This window comes from Bubalus bubalis, chromosome 8 (assembly GCF_019923935.1).
Source record: "Bubalus bubalis isolate 160015118507 breed Murrah chromosome 8, NDDB_SH_1, whole genome shotgun sequence".
Lineage (NCBI taxonomy): Eukaryota > Metazoa > Chordata > Mammalia > Artiodactyla > Bovidae > Bubalus > Bubalus bubalis.
This window is the reverse complement of record NC_059164.1, coordinates 43,243,131-43,264,291: the sequence shown is the minus strand read 5'-3', so window position 1 is coordinate 43,264,291 and position 21,161 is coordinate 43,243,131. Positions and strand designations below refer to the sequence as shown.

General features: G+C 38.9%; 1 long non-coding RNA gene across 1 annotated transcript; it reads right to left on the bottom strand.

Annotated features, from left to right (window-relative positions):
• Positions 1-1,655: 1,655 nt before the first annotated feature.
• LOC102397038 lies at positions 1,656-21,018 on the bottom strand. The gene is made up of 4 exons (XR_326778.4): positions 20,737-21,018; positions 19,954-20,009; positions 16,038-16,204; positions 1,656-1,710 (listed from the first exon to the last, which is right to left on the bottom strand). It is a non-coding gene; the product is annotated as an uncharacterized LOC102397038 (long non-coding RNA).
• Positions 21,019-21,161: the final 143 nt, after the last annotated feature.

Below are 21,161 nucleotides of genomic sequence, written 5' to 3'. Positions count from 1 at the left end.
GGACAGAGGCTCTCCAGGTGATCACAGTCCATAAAAATACAGAGAGTCTAAAATCAGAGAGGCCAGCAGAGAACTGAATGCCAGGAATGCATCGCTACTGCAACTGTAGTGTCAGTATTGCTTTTACTTAATTCCACTTTGGTGGCTGTCATCAGCACCCAGCATGTCATCTGACTGTAGACTCACTTCACTGGAATCTGGCCCTTTTCTTTTTTTTTTAATAGTACCTAGAATCTGGCTCTTTCTTTCACGATGTTAATAAAAATAAATCCTTTACTCTCTCAAACAGATATCGAATTATTTATAAGCACCTTTCCTATCCCATCAGAAGAGTAAGATCTCAGTTATGGTACTTCGTTTCTTTTCATCATCTCATCACACCCCAGCACAGAAAATACACTTGCCTACTACTGTAGACCATGGTGATTATCCCCAAGAGGATTATGTATTGCCCCCCCCACAGATGTCAGGTTTAGCCAATGGAATGTGAACAGATATGATATACATAATATCTGAGCAGAAGCTTTAAAAGACAGCGAGTTTCCACCAGCCATCTTTACCTGCTATCCCAAAAAGCAATGCTCCTTCAGCCTAGGTCCTGAAATGAGCACACATGTTACACCTACTTGAAGGCTGATAGAGCTGCAAGTAACTCACATCCTACATGTAATATGAGCAAGCTACTAAGATTACCACATTGGGAAATGAGTTTATCTTCACATGGCATTCAAACTCTGAATAATGTCACTCAATTCTTATTTCTAAGTATTCACAGAAGAAAATTAGCTGCTAATGAGGAACTGTGAAAGAAAGAAGAATCTCTATTTTCTAAGGTCTTCAGTTCAGTTCAGTCGCTTAGTTGTGTCCAACTCTTTGCGACCCCATGAATTGCAGCACGCCAGGCCTGCCTGTCCATCACCAGCTCCCGGAGTTCACTCAGATTCATCTCCATCGAGTCGGTGATGCCATCCAGCCATCTCATCCTCCGTCGTCCCCTTCTCCTCTTGCCCCCAATCCCTCCCAGCATTAGAGTCTTTTCCAATGAGTCAACTCTTCGCATGAGGTGGCCAAAGTACTGGAGTTTCAGCTTTAGCATCATTCCTTCCAAAGAAATCCCAGGACTGATCTCCTTTAGAATGGACTGGTTGGATCTCCTTACAGTCCAAGGGACTCTCAAGAGTCTTCTCCAACACCACAGTTCAAAAGCATCAATTCTTCAGCACTCAGCCTTCTTCACAGCCCAACTCTCACATCCATACATGACCACTGGAAAAACCATAGCCTTGACTAGACGGACCTTTGTTGGCAAAGTGATGTCTCTGCTTTTCAATATGCTATCTAGGTTGGTCATAACTTTCCTTCCAAGGAGTAAGCGTCTTTTAATTTCATGGCTGCAATCACCATCTGCAGTGATTTTGGAGCCCCCCAAAATAAAGTTGGACACTGTTTCCACTGTTTCCCCATCTATTTCCCATGAAGTGATGGGACCGGATGCCATGATCTTCGTTTTCTGAATGTTGAGCTTTAAGCCAACTTTTTCACTCTCCACTTTCACTTTCATTGAGAGGCTTTTAGTTCCTCTTCACTTTCTGCCATAAGGGTGGTGTCATCTGCAGATCTGAGGTTATTGATATTTCTCCTGGCAATCTTGATTTCAGCCTGTGTTTCTTCCAGTCCAGTGTTTCTCATGATGTACTAAGGTCTTACAATCTGTAATATAAAGGAAAAAAAACAAAACAAAACAATGGCATTTGGAGATATTTGACTTTTGCCTTCAGAGAGACTACCACAAGTCAGTTCTTCTGGTTCCATCAATGACAGAAGAATCTTGCTTAGAAACACAAAAGGCAAACAGACATAGGAATAAGGGTAGTGTTACAGAAACTATCCTCAAGAAAAATCCTTGTTTTTGTCAGAAAGTGAATTCTTGTGAAGCCCTTGACTGTGTCAGGTACCATGGAGGGTTCCTAAATGGGCCAGGAGAGAGGTGTCCCTAACAATTGTTGCCAGTGAGCAAGAATAGGAAAACAAAGGTTTATTGAAATGTTGTTTAAAGAAAACTGGCTAATAATTTCACCTCCCATTCATTTACTAATAACTCCCAGGTCTTTATTTTCCAGTTCAGACTTTTCACTTGTGTTCCAGACCTGCATTTGTAGCTTGCTGTTAATTGATGTACCTCAAACTCAACATGCTCAAAATCTCATTATTCTTCTCCATATCATCTCCCTAATCTGCTTCTCTCCCTCTACTTCCTATCTTAGTGACTAGCATCATACTTCTAATCATTAAAAAAAAAAAAAGGCATCATCTTAGGACAGAGGCTGCAACCTAGCTGCTTATTTACTGAAGTTGTTTATTTTGGTTCAGACAGAAATTAAAAAAAAAACACACACACACACAACTTTGAATCAACATTTAAGATTTGGGATATATCACAGAAAAATAAAAGATTTAGGATTCTCTTTAAAAATCAGAAGATGCAACATCAGGCTCCACTTACACAGAACAATGGGCTAAAACTGAAGAGTAGATGTCGCATTTAGACTCAGGTAAGCTCTCATTTCAGCTAGTATTCATAACAGCCACAATGGGTGCTGAGGTTTCTTTGATTCATTTTTGTCAACTGTTTGGCTCTTGAGGCATCTGAGATTATGACTTGTGCTAAATTCTTTCTCCCCTCCATACCTCCACCAAAACCATCAGCCAGTCCTACAGATTCTAGCATTTCTCCAATCCGTTTCCCTCTTCTTCATCTCAGTTGCTACATTCTTACTGGGGGATCTCAAACAATGCTCATCTGGACTGCTGTTAACAGCTGAAATACCTCCTGTTCCATCTGTCTAATGAATTCCCAAACTCCAGTGAAGTAAAGTGATGCAATGATAAAGTTCAAATTCCTCTAGTACATGGTACCAGGCCATTCATTCCTGATCTCTAACCCGCCACTCCAGTCTTAACTCATTTTGCTCCCACAGTAGTCAATACTCCAATACTTTCAAACAGTTCTGCTAACCAGGTGGATTATTTCCGTCCTCTAGATCCTGATGCTCTTTATGTCTACAATATTTTCATCTCATCATTCAACCCACACAACCACATTCGTAACTCCAGAGATTCCGTTCAACCATTAACTTCTTTTTGAAGACTTTTCAATCTAATTCTCAACTCTGCAGGCAGATATGACCATTGCAGGCCCACATCTATTCCTTTCTGTCCCCCGTAAGACTGCTATATTGATGACCACGACATTTTATTGTTGTCTATTCTTGTGTCAATACTTGCTTGTATTAGACTGGGAGTCTGCCTCATTTGCCCTTATATTTCCAGACCCATGCTTCCTGCATATAGCTGCTTAATAAATATTGGCCTGAATGAATAAACAAATGATTACATCAAATGATTATCTATAGGTAGGCTGTTCTCTTAAACAGGTTGATCATCCACCTATAATTCTCTTTAAACCACTGATTTGCTTTTATCTGGAGATTATTCCAGGGTTAAAATTTTTAGCTCAGTTCAAGAAAATTAATTCAATTTCTAAAATAGTAGGAGCTCAAATCAATGAGGTAGATTTGTATTAACAATGCTTCCCCAGTATTATTCTTAAGAAAGATACCATACATTGCCTCTGACACCTGGAGGCAAATGATTGGTAAGTAATTTATGATTCAGATTAATTATACCATATGTAGGACACACATCAATGTGCCTTATGGGTATAGTTTATAAATAACACTAGGTTATAGCTATCAATCTTCTTAATGAGAAAAAAAATACAATATGACCTTTAGAGAATGAATTATGAATCAACTAACTTTTACAACATAAAGAGAATGCAAATGGCACATCTCCAGGTAATATACTTTGTATTACTCTCTAGAAAGCCATATTAATATAAAACTAAAGGTATTTAAGGCTCCAAATTTTTAGAAAAAATCACACAAAAACACCTCTCTTGGAATTATAAAGACAGTTATTCATTCAATAAATATTTATTGAGTACCTACTGTGAACTGGGCACGGTTCTAAACTTTAGGGATACTGCTGCCTTTATAAATAAGACTAAAGGTTGGGGAAGCCAGTACAATACACCAGGTTGGAAGATAAAGGGAGCCCAGGACTGACTTTGTAGCATATCAAAAACAAATTTCAATTGGTTGGGGAACTGGATGATTTTTTTTTCCCACTTTGCACCAATCCACATTTTGCAGCTAGCCTCATCAAATTTAGATTTTAGAGTGTGTTTTGGGGGGCGAGGGTGAGGGGGAGGGCATAGGGCAGGTCAACAGTTAATAAAAAAAATAAAAAAGCAAAATACAAAGTCTGTCTAGAGAGTAATAAGTCTGTAAGAGAAATAAATCAGGGAAGAGTCATGAGGAGTGCTGAGGGGTAGAGACGCAATTTAAAATACGGCGGCCAGGGAAAGCCTCACTGAGAAAGTGGTATTTAAGTAAAGAGCTGAAGAAAGGGAGGGAGAGGGCCATATGGATATGTGGTAGCAAGGCATTCCAGCAGAGGAAGCAACAGCAAATGAGGACACTGGTCCAGACATGCCTGGAAATTTCATGGAACAGCAAGGAAGGGGCAGGGAGGAGAATGGCAGATTCAAAGAGACAGGTAATCTAAGGGAAGAAAGAGGCAGGACTGGAATATATAGGACAGTCCTCTAATCTGAAGGTCCAGTGCTCTCTTTTTATAACAAATGTTTTATATTCTTCCCTTATATCCTGAAATTAACCTCACTGGTGATACAACTTATCTACACACCTAACTTCAAAAGAACTAATACAATACTGAACCTGTAATACAAATGAGAAATAAATGGAAGTTATAACAAAATTAATCTATTTCAATAGGCAAATGTTTAGACATAAACACTGTAAAAGATAAAAATGTCACCTTTCTAACCACTGTAAATGTGACAGGTACAAATGCAGAATGATAAAGGTGTGTTTTCTTTAAGCCTCAAAAGTCACTGATGGTGATGCTGATTCAAGCTTTAAAATGCCTTTCTAAATGACAAACCTCTGGTAAAATTCTGAACACTCTATAGAGTGTCATCTTCCCTCAAATCATATGATGGTTGCATTTCTGGAAAATCAAATGTACTTTAAAACCATGCAAAAACATTTTGTATGTTTATATAAATGGAGTTAGGTCTAGGTTCAGATCATTATAAACAGGTTTTTCACCTTCAAGAATGTCCAAAGGACATCCAAAAGTCATGCAGAAGACACACAAGGGGACTTTTTGTGATGATGAGAATGCTTTATACTTTGATTGTTGTGGTGGTTACAAGGGTGTATACATGTGTCAAAACTGATCAAACTGCACAGTTAAAATGGCCCATCTTATTATATATAAATTTTACCTCTAAAATTGATTTAAAAATCATACAGTATGAGAAATGATTGTTTAAGGGAAGCTGTAGGATGGACTAGCAGGCCGAAACACACTAAATCCCACTCAATCAAGGTACAACCCAAAAGGTTTGCACAAATTTCCAAAACACACCCTAGTGAGCAATACCACATACACTGAGAATACAGCATGCTATCTTAGTGGGATGGGAAGTAACAAGGAGGTTTTGAGCTGAGCAGTAATGCAATCTGACATATTTTATAAAGGACTGTTCTGACCCTTGAGGCAGACAGGCAAGGGCTGATGCAGAAAAACCGATTAGAAGACTATCATAAAAGGCAGGCAAGAGAGGACAGTAGCTTAGCAAAGTGGTAAATCATTAGATACTTCAGAAAAAACCTTCACAAGTTTCCAACAGACCCCCAAAGGTAATGCAGGAAATAGAAAGAGCTCAAAAAATGTTCAGTAGATTAAAAGAAGTAAAGGGTAGTATTTCTTAGCCATACTCATATAACACTCCACACTTCATTATGCAATGTAATTTAAAAAAAAAATTGTGCCTCCAGCTTTATCATTTTATATCTAAATGTAATGAAACATGTTTCTGATGAAATGAGATTTAACAAAAAAAATTTTTTTAACTTTACCATAAAAAAGTGTATTTCTTGCCTAAGTGAAATACTTTACCTTGGCTATTTCTATGCTAATTTAGGTCTTGCAATACTATTAAGCTTAGTGAAATCTGAGAGTTTTTCTAAGTATAGAAATTTAGAAGGTTATGCTGGATTTGTTATAAGATTCAGTTCAGCTCAGTTCAGTTCAGTCGTTCAGTCGTGTCCGACTCTTTGCGACTCCATGAATCTCAGCATGCCAGGCCTCATCGTCCATCACCAACTCCTGGAGTTCACTCAGACTCAAGTCCATCGAGTCAGTGATGCCATCCAGCCATCTCATCCTCTGTCGTCCCCTTCTCCTCCTGCCCCCAGTCCCTCCCAGCATCAGAGTCTTTTCCAATGAGTCAACTTTTCACATGAGGTGGCCAAAGTACTGGAGTTTCAGCTTTAGCATCATTCCTTCCAAAGAAATCCCAGGGCTGATCTCCTTCAGAATGGACTGGTTGGATCTCCTTGCAGTCCAAGGGACTCAAGAGTCTTCTCCAACACCACAGTTCAAAAGCATCAATTCTTCGGCGCTCAGCTTTCTTCACAGTCCGACTCTCACATCCATACATGACCACTGGAAAAACCATAGCCTTGACTAGACGGACCTTTGTTGGTTATAAGATTAGAACCTACTAAACCAAATTATATCTTTGAGATCACAGATAATTTCTTATTTGTCTTGTTCTGTTAAAATTGGGGGAACAGTTAATTGAGGGTTCCAGTTAGCTGACTCCATGTACACTAAAGTTTTATATTTAATATTTAAACATTTCCTTTAAAAATATCAGAAAAGCATTTTTGACTGAAATGATTTCTGAGATTTGCTTCAAAATAATTCATTGGAGAGAGAGAATGGAAAGGAAGTAGATGAGATGAGACTGGCCATAGGCTGATAACTGTCAAAGCTGACAGATAAGTAACAGTGATTCAGCTGTTGTCTTTATTTTTGAATAAATTTAAAATTTTTCATAATGAAAAGTTTAAAAAAAATCAGGGTCTGATAATTTAGTCAATATTTGTTGAATAATCTCTATGTGTCTGACTTCTACTGGAGCTTGGGAGAAATTTATTAATTATGAGGATAAGATCTCTATGTTAAAGAGCTCATCCCAGAGATATAAACAAACAGTTATGAAACAATGTAAAGACTAGAATATTGTTTTAAATGTATAAAGTGCTATAGGAGCAAAGAAGGAGTGATTGATTGTTCCTGGTGAAATCACAGAATCTTCCCAGAGAACTGATGTTTAGATTGGGCCCTGAAGGTTAAATACGCTTTATCTGGGACAAAAAAAAAGGGGAAAGAAGTCTCCACAAAGAAGGCAACATAACTCAAGAAAATGCTCACACTAAGGCATTAAGAGAAAAACAACAGACAGTGAAAAAAATAAAAAAGTGTGTGAGGAGAGTAAGCGATAGTTGTATTTTTACTGCTAGTACCTAAAACAGTGACTAACAATATATTAGGTATTCAAAATTATCCTACTGAATAAATTCATTGTTTGAAAAAGAGATAGGATGAAAATAGCAGAGAGCAGTGTTTTAAAACCCAAGGGAAAAGACAACCCACAGGATGGGAAAAAGTATCTACAACTCATATATATCTGATAGGGGTCTAGTAACTATAAGACAGAAAGAACTGCTATCACTCACCAGTAAAAAGACAAAGAATATAACTAAAAAGTGAGCAAAAGACATGAATAGACATGTTTTCAAAGAAGATATATGAATAGTCAAAAAGCATAAGAAAAGATGCTCAACATGGATGATCTTTGGAAAATGCAAATCAAAACCACAAGGTACCACTTCAAACCCACTAAGATGGCTAGAAATTAGCAAAAGAAAAAAAATTTTTAAGGAAAATAGCAAGTGCTGGCAAGGATATGGAGAAATTGAAACCCTTGTACATTTCTGGTGAGAATATAAAATGGTGCAGCCACTGTAGAAAATAGGTTAGTGGTTCCTCTGAAAGTTTAACACAGAAGTACCATATGACCTAGCAATATTGCTCTATATACACGTACACACATGTTCACAGCAGCACCACTCCCAATGACCAAAGGTAGAAACAGCCCAGTCCTCAGATGAATGAATAAAGAAAATGTGCTGTATTATATATGAATCAGTCACAAAGACAAATACTGTGTGATTCCATGTGTGTGTGTGTGTGTGTGTTTGTAGGCTTCCGGAGAAGGGAATGGCAACCCACTACAGTATTCTTGACTGAAGAATCCCATGGACAGAGGAGCTTGGCAGGCTTGCAAAGTCAGACACAACTGAGCAATTAACACTTTCACTTTTTCAGTCTTTTATGATATATGCAAAGAAACAGAGGAAAATAATAGAATGGGAAAGAATAGAGATCTCTTCAAGAAAATTAGAGATACCAAGGGAACATTTCATGCAAAGATGGGCACAATAAAGGACAGAAATGGTATGGACCTAACAGAAGCAGAAGATATTAAGAAGAGGTAGCAAGAATACACAGAGGAACTATACAAAAAAGATCTTCAGGACCCAGATAATCACGATGGTGTGATCACTCACCTAGAGCCAGACAACCTGGAGTGCAAAGTCAAGTGGGCCTTAGGAAGCATCACTACACACAAAGCTAATGAAGGTGTTGAAATTCCAGTTGAGCTATTTCAAGTTCTAAAAGATGATGCTGTAAAAGTGATGCACTCAATATGCCAGCAAATTTGGAAACCTCAGCAGTGGCCACAGGACTGGAAAAGGTCAGTTTTCATTCCAATCCCAAAGAAAGGCAATGCCAAAGAATGCTCAAACTACTGCACAATTGTACTCATCTCACACGCTAGTAAAGTAATGCTCAAAATTTTCCAAGCCAGGCTTCAGCAATCTGTGAACCATGAACTTCCAGATGTTCAAGCTGGATTTAGAAAAGGCAGAGGAACCAGAGATCAAATTGCTAACATCTGCTGGGTCATCGAAAAAGCAAAATAGTTCCAGAAAAACACCTATTTGTGCTTTATTAACTATGCCAAAGCCCTGATTATGTGGATCACAACAGACTGTGGAAAATTCTGAAAGAGATGGGAATACCAGACCACCTGACCTGCCTCTTGAGAAATCTGTATGCAGGTCATGAAGCAACAGTTACAACTGGACATGGAACAACAGACTAGTTCCACATCAGGAAAGGAGTACGTCAAGGCTGCATATTGTCACCCTGCTTATATGCAGAGTACATCATTGGTAATGCTGGGCTGTATGAAGCACAAGCTGGAATCAAGATTAAGATTGCTGGGAGAAATATCAATAACTTCAGATATGCAGATGATACCACCTATGGCAGAAGGTGAAGAAGAACTAAAGAAGCCTGTTGATGAAAGTGAAAAAGGAGAGTGAAAAAGTTGGCTTAAAACTCAACATTCAGAAAACGAAGATCATGGCATCTGGTCCCATCACTTCATGGCAAATAGATGAGAAACAATGGAAACAGTGAGAGACTTCATTCTGGGGGGCTCCAAAATCACTGCAGATAGTGACTGCAGCCATGAAATTAAAAGACGCTTGCTCCTTGGAAGGAAAGCTATGACCAACCTAGACAGGATATTAAAAAGCAGAGACATTACTTTGCCAACAAAGGTCCGTCTAGTCAAAGCTATGGTTTTTCCAGTAGTCAAGTATGGATGTGAGAGTTGGACTATAAAGAAAGCTGAGTGCTGAAGAACTGATGCTTTTGAACTATGGTGTTGGAGAAGACTCTTGAGAGTCCCTCGGTCTGCAAGGAGATCCAACCAGTCCAGCCTAAAGGGATCAGTCCTGAGTGTTCACTGCAAGGACTGATGTTGAAGCTGAAACTCCAATACTTTGGCCGCCTGTTGTGAAGAGCTGACTCATTTGAAAAGGCCCTGATGCTGGGAAAGATTGAGGTAGGAGGAGAGGAGGACGACAGAGGATGAGATGGTTGGATGGCATCACCGACTCGATGGATATGAGTTTGGGTAAACTCTGGAAGTTGGTGATGGACAGGGAGGCCTGTCGTGCTGCAGTCCACGAGGTTGCAAAGAATTGGACATGACTGAACTGAACTGAACTGATAATCCACTCTGTTTCTGTTGTATTGATCATATTACCTCCTCTTTCATTTCTGATTTTGAGTCCTTGTTTCCTTGGTAAGTCTCTAAGGACTTTTCAATTTTGTTTATCTTTTCAAATAACCAGTGCTTCATTTCATTGATCTTTTCTATTGTTTTTTTAAATTAATTTCTTAATTAAAGGAGAATCACACTACATAATTTTGTTGTTTTCTATCAAACCTCAAGATGAATCAGCATCAGCCATAGGTATACATATATCCCTTTCCTTTTGAACCTCCCTCCCATCTCCCTCTATTGTCCTTTAGTCTCATTTTAATTTACTCCTGTTCTAATTTTATTTCCTTCCTTCTACTAACTTTGAGGTTTGTTCATTCTTCTTTTTCTAGTTTGAAGGGTAGATTACATTGTTTGACAACTACCATATTACTTATATCTGAAATCTAAAATATGACACAAGTTCATTTGTGTCATATTTTAGATTTCAGAAGGGCAGGGCTTCCCTCAAAGCTCAGTTGGTAAAGAATCTACCTGCAATGCAGGAGTCCCTGATTCAATTCCTGGGTAAGAAGATTCCCTGGAGAAGGAATGGGCTACCCACTCCAGTAGTCTTGGGTTTCTCTTGTGGCTCAACTGGTAGAGAATCTGCCTGCAACGTGGGAGACCTGGGTTCAATCTGTGGGTTGGGAAGATCCTCTAGAGGAGGAAAAGGCTATCCACTCCAGTATACTGGCCTGCAGAATTCCAAGACTGTATCGCCATGGGGTCGCAAAGAGTCAGACACGACTGAGCGACTTTCCCTTTCACTATGAAACAGAAAGAGGCTCAAAGATATAAAGAACAAATTTGTGGTTGCCAATGGGATGCGGGAGTGGTGAAGGGATGGACTGGGAGTTTGGGATTAGCAGATGCAAACTATTACATATAGAATGGATGAATAATAAGGTCCTACTGTATAGCACTGGGAACTATATTGAATATGCTATAATAAACCATAATGAAAAAGAAAAAAAGGTTGTTTCAGACTTTTCTTAATTCTTGAGAAAGGCATTTATTGCTTTGAACTGCTTGTCTTAGAACTACTCTTGCTGCATCCTATAAATTTTGGTGTATTCCTTTTCCATTTTCATTTGTCTCAAGGTATATTTTTATGTATTTTTTTATTTCTTCTTTGCCCCATTGGTTGTTCAGTAGCATGCTGTTTAACCTCTACATTTTTTCAAATCTTCCAGTTTTCTTCATGTTATTTATTCTAGTTTCGAGGGCTTCCCTGGTTGCTCAAATGGTAAAGAATTGCATATAAGGCAGAAGACCTGGGTTTGAGATCCCCTGGAGAAGGGAATGGGAACCCACTGCAGTATACTTGCCTAGGAAATCCCACGGACAGAGGAGCCTGGTGGGCTATAGTCCACGAGGTTACAAAGAGCTGGACATGACTGAGCAACTAACACTTTCACTTTCGTACCACTGTGGCTGGAGAAAATGCTTGATATGATTTCAATCCTCTTAAATGTATCAAGACTTGTTTTGCACCCTAACATAAGATCTATATTAGAAAGTATTCCATGTGCACTTGAGAAGAATGTATTCTGTTGCTTTTGGATAGAATACAGATCATATGTAAACACCTGTTAAGTCTATCTGGTCTAATATGCTGTTCAAGGCCAATGTGTTTATTTATTGATGTTTTGTCTAAAAGATTTATCCATTGATGTAAGTGGGATACTAAAGTCCCCTGCTATTATTGTACTGTTGTACCTTTAGCTATGCTAATATTTGCTTCCAAAATTTAGGTGACCTATGCTTGGTGCATAAATATTTATAAAATGTTTTATTTTTCTGTTGGATTGACCCTTATCATTATGCAATGTCTTTCTTTGTCTCTTATCACATTCTTTGTTTTAAACTCTATTTTGTCTGATATAAGCATAGCTATTTCACCTTACTTTTGGTTTTCATTTGCATGGAAAATATACCTTCCCTTTCAGTCTGTGTGATTCTCAACATTTAAAGTGAGTCTTTTGTAGAGTATATAGATGTATCTTAAAAAAAGAAATCCATTCAGCCATTCAGTCTTTTGATTGGAGCATTCAGTCCATTTTCAAAGTAATTATTGAAAGGTATGTGCTTAGTGCCATTTTGTAAATTATTTTCTGGCTGTTTTTATAGTTCCTTTCTGTGCCTTTATTCTTCTCCTGCTCTCTTTGACTGTGGTTGAATTTCTTTAATGGTATGTTTATATTCATTTCTGTTTATCTTTTGTGTATTTACTAAAGATTTTTGCTTTGTGGTTACCATGAAGCTTATACATAACAACTTGTATCTATAACATTCTAAGTAAAAACAACTTAAGTTTGATCCAACTGTAAAGCTTGTTGCTATTATTTCTCCCACCACATTTTAATGTTTTTGACGTCCCATTTTACATCTTTTTCTCTTGTGTATCCCTTATAACTAATTTTTTTTACTACTTTTGTCTTTTAACCTTCACACTAGTTTTATAAGTGATCAATTCACTATCTTTACTATCTATTTGAATTTCCAGTGAGATTTATTTTCATGTGTTCTTGTTATTAATTAGCACCTTTTCTTTTTAGCTCAAAGAATTTCCATTGGCATTTATTTTAAGACCAGTTTAATGGTGATGAACTCTAGCTTTTGCACATCTGGAAAATGCCTTCTCTCTCCTTCACTTCTGAGTGAGCTCTGCTGCCATGTATAGTATTCTTGGTTAGAAGTATTTTTCTTTCAGCACTTTGAATATATTGTGCTATTCCTTTATGGCCTGCTAAGTTTTTGTTGAAAACTCTGGTAAGTCTTACGGGGGTTTCCTTGTGTGTAGCAAGTTGGTTTTCTCTTGCTACATTTAAGATACTCTTACCTTTATTTTCGACATTTAAAGTATAGCATGTCTTGGTATGTGGATCTCTTGATTTCCCCACATTTGGAACTCTGGGATTTCTGGATCTAAATGTCTGTTTCCTGCCTCAGGTTAGAGAAGTATTTAGCCATTATTTCTTCAAATAAGATTTCTGCCCCTTTCTCTCTTCTCCTTTGGGAGCTCAATGATACAAATGTTAGTCTGTTTGATGTACCATTAGTCCCTTAAGCTATATTCACTGTGCTTCTCTGATTGGGTGAGTTTCACTGCTCTATCTTTGACTTGACTGATCTTTTTTCCTGCTTCATCTAGTTTGCTCTTAAACCCAGCTAGTGTATTTTTCAGCTCAGTCATTGGATTCTTTGCTCTGTGGCCTTTTTTGGTACTTTCTGACATTTGCCATCTCATTGTTGACATTTTCACTGTGTTCTCCCCAGATCAGTGAGCACCTTTATGACCATTAATTTCAACTCTTTATAAAAACTACTTATCTCCACTTCATTAATGTTTTGTTTTCCTGAGGGTTCATCTTTTTCTTTCATTTGGAACATATTCCGCTGTTTCTTCATTTTGTGTGACTCTGTGTGTTGGTTTCTAATAGCAGATGAAACCATCTCTCCCAGTCTTGAAGGTGTGGCCTCAAGAAGGAGATGAAATTTGCTGTTTCATTTCCTCTTGCCTATCTCTCAAATCTTTGTGCTTGACCAAGCAGACTTCTTATATTTCTAATAGCTCCCAGTTGTTAAGTATGTGACAAGATCTGCCAGTGTCCCAGAGTGGAAGATCTCAGCACCTAGATTCAGGCTGTTTGGAAGTCAGACATTCAAGTATCAGTTTTTAAATGTATGCAAATGTATACAGTCCTGTAGGACTGTAAGTGTAAGCCCCATTGGCCACCATAACCAGATGATCTGGAGGGGTCCCTAGGTGGCACTTGCAAATATCAGGGCTCCAGATAAGTGTATGAAGTCTTTCCTGGATGATACTGATTAACTGAAGCAAGGCAGAGGCAAACAGACCAGATGGCATGGCAAGGCAAGGCCTATGTTCCTTGAGAGCAGATCTACATGCCACAAAGTGTGGCCAAACCTGAAGACTGCTCCTCAGATTGAAAATCCAAAATAAACGAAGAGGCCTCCTTCACAGAAATGCTGGGGGGTGTGCCTCAGTCTACTGTCTGTACAGTGCCTTGGGGTATAACTTGCCAAAGAATTGCCACAGTGCCATGGGACCCAGAAATGGAAGCTTCCTGGCTGTCAAAGCCAGGCAATGAAGAGACATCCCAGACAGCAGCCACCCAACTGGTGCAACAGACATAAAAATCAGGGTACTAAGTATATATTAAGTGTCTCTTCCCTCCAGGAGACAGTAAAACACTTTAAAGTGTATAGTTCAGTGATATTAGGTACATTTACATTGTTGTTAAAAAAAATCTTGCAAATCAAAACTTAAACCCAATAAACAACTGCCCTTCCCCCTACTCCTAGACCCAAGTAACCACCATTATAGTTTATGTTTCTATGAATTTGACAATTTTAGATACCTCATATAAGTGGAATCACTATTTATTTTTTCTAGTTTTACTGAAAAATAGTTGACATGAATCACTGTGTAGGTTTAAGGTGTATAGCATGATAGTCTGATGTATATATATTGTGAAATGAGTACCACAAGGTTTAGCTAACATCTATCATCTCATAAATACAATAAAAAGAAAGAAGAAAACAGTTTTTCTCCTTGTGATGAGAACTCTTAAGATCTACTCTTCTTTCTACAATTTTCCTGTATATCATCAAAGTGTTAACTATAGTCATCATATTGCATATCATATCTCTAGTACTTATTTATGTTATAACTGGAAGTTTGTATAGTTTGAATACTTTCCTCTAGTCTCCCCTCCCCACACCTCTGCCTCTGGTAACCACAAGTATGATCTCTTTTTCTATGAGTTTGTTTTAGATTCCATATATAAGTGAAATAAAACAGTATTTCTGTGTTTCTGTCCACAATTTACCTTTAATTTAAAATAATAGCAGTCACTGAATAAAAGGGATTATTTTGCTTGTTTTGTTTTGTGGCTTTTTGCTGACAGTTGAACCTGAGTCCAACCAATATACTGGATGGATTTTATATATGGTGCAGTCATGTTACTGCTGCTGCTGCTACTGCTGCTGCTAAGTCGCTTCAGTCGTGTCCAACTCTGTGCGACCCCATAGACGGCAGCCCACCAGGCTCCCCCGTCCCTGGGATTCTCCAGGCAAGAACACTGGAGTGGCTTGCCATTTCCTTCTCCAACGCATGAAAGTGAAAAGTGAAAGTGAAATCGCTCAGTCATGTCCAACTCTTAGTGACCCCATGGACTGCAGCCTACCAGGCTCCTCCATCCATGGGATTTTCCAGGCAAGAGTACTGGAGTGGGGTGCCATTGCCTTCTCCATGTTACAGTCTTTGTTAACAACCCATTCCTGAATACAGGAACTAAAAGTCATCACATTAAAGGATCACTAACTAGATGCTCAGGTAGTACTTGACTTTGAAGTTATTTATAAAATTTTAATTTTTCTTTGAATGTTAAATGAAATAGCATGAGAAATACGAGATAGAAAATTTAGAGAAGAGAGTGGATTTAATTACAGTACTCTACTGTAGTTAGCATTTATTGTTATCCTATTCAGCCTTTGTTGTGTAACATTGAAGCTTCAAGAGAGTTGAGAATCATCTGGGTTTTGATTTCATTTCTGCCATCTATATGATTTTGGGCAAATCATTTCATTTCTTTAAGCTTAGGTGTTAATATCCTTACTAGTATTCTAATGTATAAATAAGGATGGAGATGATATATCCAGCTTGCTTACTTTAGGGCAGAGTTATGAGAATAAACAAGGAGTACAGTATTTTTTAAAAAAACCTTTTGACATATAACTTTAGAAATGTATTTTGTTTAAAAATTTCATCCTTTCCAAACTTCTTTCCATTTTTATATCTCTTTCTTCTAAAAGTCTTATTCTACTGTAGACTAAAGAAGATATGCTCCTTTTGCTGGATTTCTTATTTCAGTAATAAACTCACATGTTAAGAAATGGTGAACATAGGACTTCCCTGGTGGTCCAGTGGTTGAGAATCTGCTCACCGATGCAGGGAACACGGGTTTGACCCCTGGTCTGGGAATATCCCACATGCTGCAGAGCAACTAAACCGTGTGCCACGATGACTGAAGTGCATCTAGAGCCCATGCGCTGCAACAAGAGAAGCCACCACAGTGAGAAATTCGCACACCTCAGCTAGAGAGTAGCTCCTGCTTGCCACAACTAGAGAAAGACTGCATGCAACAATGAAGACCCAGTTCAATCAAAAAAGCAAAAAAAAGAGGTAAAGAGCTTTGTTACTATAACTAGGTCTAGGAATAGGGGAGTAAAGAATACCAGAAATAAAGTAGAGAAGAATTTCCCTCTCTCCTTTCTTATCCATGCTCCCGAAAGCTATCAGCTATCAGTCCTTAAGTTTGAGAGTAGGGAGAAGACTGAGGGCTGGAGCATGAAATGACAGGTTAATATTAGAAGTGCTACTTTAGGAGACTCTTAGGAACGGGTTTGATTCTTTATCTGTAGTTTCACTTACACCAGGTATAAAAGCACTGTGACTCAGTGGTTTATGCAACAAGCTGGAAACTCAGGACCTGTGGCTTCTGGTCATGCACCTGACATTTGTTTTTCACATGAGCTACTCAGGTTCACTCCCATGTTTTACTTAGTTTTTCATCTATTAATGAATCAAAGATGCCAAATAACTTTCCAGGTAATAGAAAAAAACCAGAACTCACATAGAGCTATAACTATGAAAGCTATAACAAGGGCAGTTTTTATAAGAATAGATGTGACAATACTACAAAAGTTTAAATTTCTATATAGATATAAAGCATTATTACTTCTACCTGAGCTAGGAAGGAATACTATGAATATGAAATAGATATATAATCCTGAACTCTCTTTCAGATTATTAGTTTTAAACTCCCACTAAAATCTTCACAAAAGTAGTAAGGAAGTAATAAGGGAGATCTTTTAAAACATTATTTGGCTTTCTTCTCACCCCTCACATATTTACCCACAGTGATGGGAAAGAGCCAAAGAAGAGAGGTTGGGGCAAAAAAGTAAAAGATCTGGAAATCATTAATTCCATCTTTCAGTCCAGTTCAGTTGCTCAGTTCTGTCCAAACTCTGTGACCCATGGACTGCAGCACGCCAGGCTTCCCTGTTCATCCCCAACTCCCAGAGCTTACTCAAACTCATGTCCATCCAGTCGATGATGCCACCCAACCACCTTATCCTCTGTTGTTCCCTTGTTTAACCAGTTCTTATTTTGTGTTTTCTATAAGTAAGTGTAAGGTGTAGTACATTAATTCTGAAACACATCGTGTTAAGACAGCACCAGCTAGCATTTCTAGAAGATGAAACTAAGGCTTAAAGTCAAGGATAAGTGATTTGCCCTGAGTTAAGAAATGGAATGGGTTTTTGAATCTTTACCTCTCTCATTTCAGAGCCTATGATCTTTATTACTGCCCTAATGTATTTCAGGAAAAGCAGAATTGACCACTGGAATAAATGTTAACAGAACCTATCTTAGAAAGTTACAAGGAAATTAAGTTGCCCCAGAGATTCTCCCCATCTCTCCCATGGCCACATGCATGTAAGGTGACATCTTTACCTATTTCTGTATGCTTACTTCATGCTCCTTTCTTGACTAACCGGATTCTCCATACTTCCTACTCTTCTCACAGGGCTTCCACTTGTCAAATCCCTAATTCTACCCCAGGGCATTCAGCTTCTGGCCTTGAGCTTAATGACTTACTCTCTCTAGGTTTTAAGTTCCAGTTCTTAACAGTGAGAACTGACACTCCCAGATCACATTCCTACATCAGGTCAAGGCTGCTGGCCAGTCAACAGGGGTTGGTTAACCTGGGTCAAGCACCCAAATCCTTGGCTGTGGATGGGTAGAGCAGTCACATTCCTTGGGAACTGTGGTATAAGTAGGTAGAAATTCTGAAAGAGCCTGTGCCATTTTAAAACATCACCCAGACAAGATTTGCTTTCTCCTTTTTTTGTGTGTTTCTATTAAAGATATTTCCATTCTTCCTACTGCCTAGACTGAAAGTCTAAACATTTTTTTAATGAAATAGATTTAACTTTGTTTGAAAAGTAATGCACACACATCCTAAAATACTCAGAATATAACACAGTATGCTCATTGGAAGTTGTATCCTTTCTGCCAAAGATTCTCAAGGTCCTCCTAGAGGCTATCACAGCTAACAGTTTTTGAAGTATACTTCAGAAAAATTCTATGCATGTTCAAGCATTTTATTCATATTTTATCCACATTCCATTTTACATAAATGGAAGAATAACATGAACACAGTGTGTGCCAAGCTTTTCTCACTTAATAAGCAGATTCTGAAACCTATTTGACCTCAACACATATAGACTATTTTTTTCATTTTTTAATGGCTTCATAGAACTTAAATATGTGATTTTTTTTTTAACCAGTGCCCTTTTGATAGGCAGGTATACTGTTTTCACTCTTGCCATTACCAATAAGCCTGTATAAAGTACATATGCTCGTATACAGCTCTAAATATTATCAATAAAGTTTTTAGTCAAAATATACATGACATTTTCATTATGATACATTTATGGGTTTGATCCTTGAGTTGTAAAGATCCCCTGGAGAAGTAAATGGCAACCCACTCCAGTATTCTTGCTTGGAGAATCCCATGGACAGAGGAGCCTTGTGGGCTACAGTCCAAGGGGTTGCAAAGAGTAGGACAGGAGTGAGTGACTAACACACTCACACACACGGCCAAATTGGGCTTCTCTGGTTGCTCAGATGGGAAGGAATCTGCCTGCAGAGTGAAAAACCTGGTTTTGACCCCTGGGTTGGGAAGATCCCCTGAAGAAGGCAATGACAACCTATTCCAGTATTCTTGCCTGGAGAATTCCATGGACAGAGGGGCCTCACAGGCTACAGTTCACAGGATATGGGGTTGCAAAGAGACACCACTGAGCAACTAACACACACACACACACACACACACACACACACACACAAGGGCAAACTGCTTCCAAAGATGGTGTGCCAATTTCTCACACCATCTGTGCAAAAGTCTCCATTTGTCCATACCATGCACAGCCTCATGTTCTGTCAAACTTTCTGATCTCTTCTAATCTGGTAATTTTAGTTATTTTTAAATTTCACCTTCTTTTTTGCCCACTAAGTCAGTCACTGCGTTCTGTGAGTTCTTTCATTCTCCCTCACCTCCTTCTGTGTCTCTGTAATTGCAATGCTATGATCTTAGTTTCAGCTTTTGTTGTGTCATGTATTGCCTCCCAAGTGTTCATTCCATTCTCTCCCCTTATTACCTCACAACTTACTCATACACAGCCAGAAAGACCTGAAATCCATAAGGGTACTGTAGCTTTCCCTAACCTACATGAGATGCCAAAGGTAGCTGCACTCGTGTTGCAAGAAAGACAGAGAAGCTTGTAATAAGAAAAGTTAAAAACAAAAACAAAAAAGCCCCAGCAAAACCATCAGCCAAAATAGGGCTGGATAACTCAAACAAGTCAACACTTCCCACCCCACTGTCACTAGACTGATATAGTCTGTCCAGAATGTAGTTTTTATCAATCTGATTTGTACATTCTTCTGACATATCAAAAGTAGAGGCAGTCCTGATCATCTGCCCATTTACTGCTCACAGTCTAATTTCTTGCCTAGTTCTAGAGAAAAAGGGTACCCTACAGTGAGCTATACTGGTGGGTGAGCGAATCCAGATGTTAATCTTTTCTCATATCCAGTGAGTCTCAATAATCCAATTAAAGTAAAATACTCCAGATCCTTGTTTTAAAAGCTCACCTCAGAAATTAAACTATTCCTCTAAGGGGACTCTTTTTTTAAATATTGGACAAAACTGTATCTTTTTATATGCACATACCTGTATACAAATGCACAGGAAGACAATTGGAAGGACACACCTGGAAGTGGTTCTTTCTGAGAAGACGAGTAGATTGGTATGTATCAGTTGTATTATTTTAAAAAGAAATTTTTTTCTTTAAAACAAATAGGAAATTGGATCTTGCTACTCATACCTGTTTTCTTCAAGTTTATTATTAAACCCCACGGTGCTTCTAAACATTCATCTGGGAAACGGGGCCTGCTACTGATATTTATTGTAACCAAATTGCCTAGCCAATCTTATCCGGAAAAAGCATTGTTTGTGGGTATAGTGAACAAAAGAAAGTGACCTAGAGAAGCTCATGGATCAGGTCTTTCACTTCAGTCACATTATCACGTTTACGCTCCTTAGTGAGAGGTATCATGGTGCCGGTGAGAGAAAAAGGATCTGAATTCTAGTTTGGGCTCTGCTAAGAATATACTGGGGGACCATGAGCAAACACTTTCACTGTAAAATGGTGAATTAGACTAAGACAGATTTCTTTGATTACTAGAAGACTTACAAAAGATGCATTCTACGGTGAAAAATCTATTATTCAGTTCTGAGCTGCTCCGAATCTAAAGGCAAGACAAATTCTCTCCAATTCAGCAAACATGTGTGGTATGTATTGTGAATCTCAGGCGCTCATTCACCAGGTTTTAGACTGATTTGCAAAAAAGCAAAAAAGTCCTCTCACTGAAGAAGCGTTTCGTTTCTCTTGGCCGTAGCCATTGCCCAAAGCGCTAAGATCTAATTGCCGTCAACATTAAGATGAAAACGTACCTGCTGTGAACGTGAAGACACTACAGTTCCCAGCATGCCTCTCTTCCTACCACCGCCCTCTCCCGCCCCTACTCCTGGACTCGTGCCGGCCGGGACTTGCAGTCCCAGCCCACAGCTGGCGGCGGCGCGAAAGCAGTCTAGAAATGTGCTTTTCCCACAAAAAGGCGGTGAGACCGCAGTTTCCAACTCAAGTCCTACTTCAACTGACTAGGGTCTGCCCGGCGGAGTCAAATTCCCTCCAACCAGCTCTCTTCAGACCGGCAAACTGCTGGGGCGGAACCACGCCCCGGAAATGAGGTTAAGTCTCCCAGCTGACGGCTGAAGCGCCTTCCAGCCACTCCTAGCCGGGCTAGGACCGGCGGGGCGGGCTTGGGGGCGTGGCAAGCGGGCGCGGCTCAGCTCGGCGTAGCCCCGGGGATCTAGCC